This window comes from Galeopterus variegatus, unplaced genomic scaffold (genome assembly GCF_000696425.1).
Source record: "Galeopterus variegatus unplaced genomic scaffold, G_variegatus-3.0.2 Scaffold16970, whole genome shotgun sequence".
NCBI classification, from domain to species: domain Eukaryota; kingdom Metazoa; phylum Chordata; class Mammalia; order Dermoptera; family Cynocephalidae; genus Galeopterus; species Galeopterus variegatus.
This window is the reverse complement of record NW_007743081.1, coordinates 5,720-8,179: the sequence shown is the minus strand read 5'-3', so window position 1 is coordinate 8,179 and position 2,460 is coordinate 5,720.

Here is a 2,460-nt window from a genome sequence, read left to right as displayed (position 1 = left end):
AGAAAATTCGATGCAGGTCAGAAGTCTGTTTGTAAGAGGGTGAACTTCTAAAAAAGAGTAAGAGTCTTTTGAGTGGACTCAAGTTTACTAAGGAAAGAATCTAATAGGGTGAAGAGGATGCAAAGTATTACTTTTCTTTTTTCTGCTGCCTCTTTTACTGTAGAGCTGACTCCATAGTTAGCATTAGTTCTCTATACGTCTGAGGGTATGTTTGGATTTCTTATAGAAGCAATACGAAGAGAATGAAGGAATTCACCTTCTCACTTGAATTTGTTTTGAAAAAAAGATCTACTAAATCTCTTTGCCTAGCCCTTAGTGTATTAATAACTAAGCTTGGAAACTTAATTCTTAGAGTTGTCTATANCCCAGATATAAAAACATTAAGATCAAAATTAAGATCTTTTCTGCCATTAGAATATAGTGGATCTTGTTATACCTATTCCATAAACTGCTTAATAAAATAATTGACCATTATTACAGACCCTTGCCATCTCCAGTACAGGTTATAGCTCCATGAAAGTAGGATGTAGTAAGATAAGGGACAATTGACCAACTCTTCTTATTGAACTCTGAATTTTTGAAAGAGTCACATTTCTTTGAGAACAGCCCAAATCCAACAGTGATGACTCAATTCATGAGAGGTGGCCTGGACGTATGGTATAAACTAGGTGTAGGAAGCCATATTCAGAGTCTCTAGCCAAGTCTGAAAGAGAANATCAAATGACTCTGTCCCAAATTTTCCTTGGCAGGTTCTCATCTGGATTTGGGGAGATATACGGATAGTTTTGCTAGAGGCTGAAGGAGGGGAGACTTCTGCCCAGGGTCTTGTTTAAGAGTAGGGGAAGGACCACCTCTTGGTATTTCCTGTGCAACTCTGGGACATGGCCTGCAGTATAGTTTAGCAGAGGGTGGCCTTGAAGTTTAGCCTCTTTCAGTTTCCATTTGTTGTGAAGAAACCAAGAGTCACTGTTTCTACTACTCAGGGGAGAACTTTGGTTGCATGTGACTTTCTGCTTGGATGATGCCTTGGGTTGAATGCCCCCCAAAACTCAATCCCCACTGTGACTATGTTAGGAGGGGGAAAATCCTATTGTGTTAATGGAAAGGTGTGGCCTTGAAGAGGTGATTGGATTGTAGGACCATGCAGTAGTGAATGGATTAATAATGGTGTGAACCTTGAAGGGGTGTGGTTCTGAGGGCTTTAAAAGAGCAGCACGATGAGTCTGTCTCTCTGCTCTGCCATTTTCACAATGTGATACCCTGCCATCACTGTCACCAGCATCAAGAACGTCACCTTGGACCTTGGACTTCCCAGCCTTGGAAACTGAAAGGAATAAATTTCATTTTCTTTATAAATTACGCATTTCCAAGTATTTTGTTTTAAGCAACAGAAATGGGCTAATATAGGTGATTTATTGAATTCCTTGTATTTTCAGATAATTTGGTTTGCGCTTATGTAGTTGTCATTGAACTCAGGTAATTATTTCTTATGAAACATCCAATTGCTCTTAAACTGACTTTTTTTTTCTTAAATAAAGAAGCCTACTTTTTTTTTTCACTATTTGCTTTGCAGAATGCAGAATGCACTATTACACAAAATGTAATACTATATAAAGTTTTCTACATACTCTTGAACAATATCTTTGGAGACAACCTTCAAATTAATGCTTTTCTAAAAAACAGGCAATCTTTGTCTTAGAAATGTGAAAATAATACGAAATGGAGACCAGGTCTGAAAATTCTCTGACAAGACCATACCGGGTAGGCCATGTAAGTAAAACTTACCTTAGCTTGATTTTGAATACAGCAAAACTTTACTTAGAATGTTTCTTCTAAATGACTCTTCCAATCAAAAAACTTCAGCCACCTTTCAAAAATGGGACAAGATAATCACTTTTACTGGAAACCTCCATTATAATAATCAATTACTGTAATGGTTAAACAACTTCCTCATTTCTACTTAATAATCCATCCTGTAACAATGTACCTTTGAACTTCTTTCCACTTTCAGTTTAAAGTCTCCCGGATGGTGTTCTGTGCTTACTGTTCTCCAGGACAATAAACTTTCCAATTTCTTTTCTAAGTAATTTGATTTTGATTTTTGCTTTCAAAAGTGGGATCTGAAGAATATTCTCCCTATGGACCCTGAAGCCATTGTGTAAAGAGGTTCTGGTACCCACAGAGCCCATTGCACCCACTGCTTTTCATTGACTGCTCAGTTTCAGAGTGAGTTTCTCTTGGATCTGAGCTCTGGTCTCTTTGTATGTAAATTCTCCATGTGTCATACACAATAGTGTTATTCCGTTTGTTTATATTTGTGCAAATTTGGGTAAGTCACCCTTTTGTATTAAAAATAGTTCAGTATCCATATTTTCCTGTGTTCTGGAACAGTATCTTCCTTGGCTACACTCCCCATAGCTTACTGGGAGTTTTAGGAAGAGTAAAGACCAGAATGGGTTC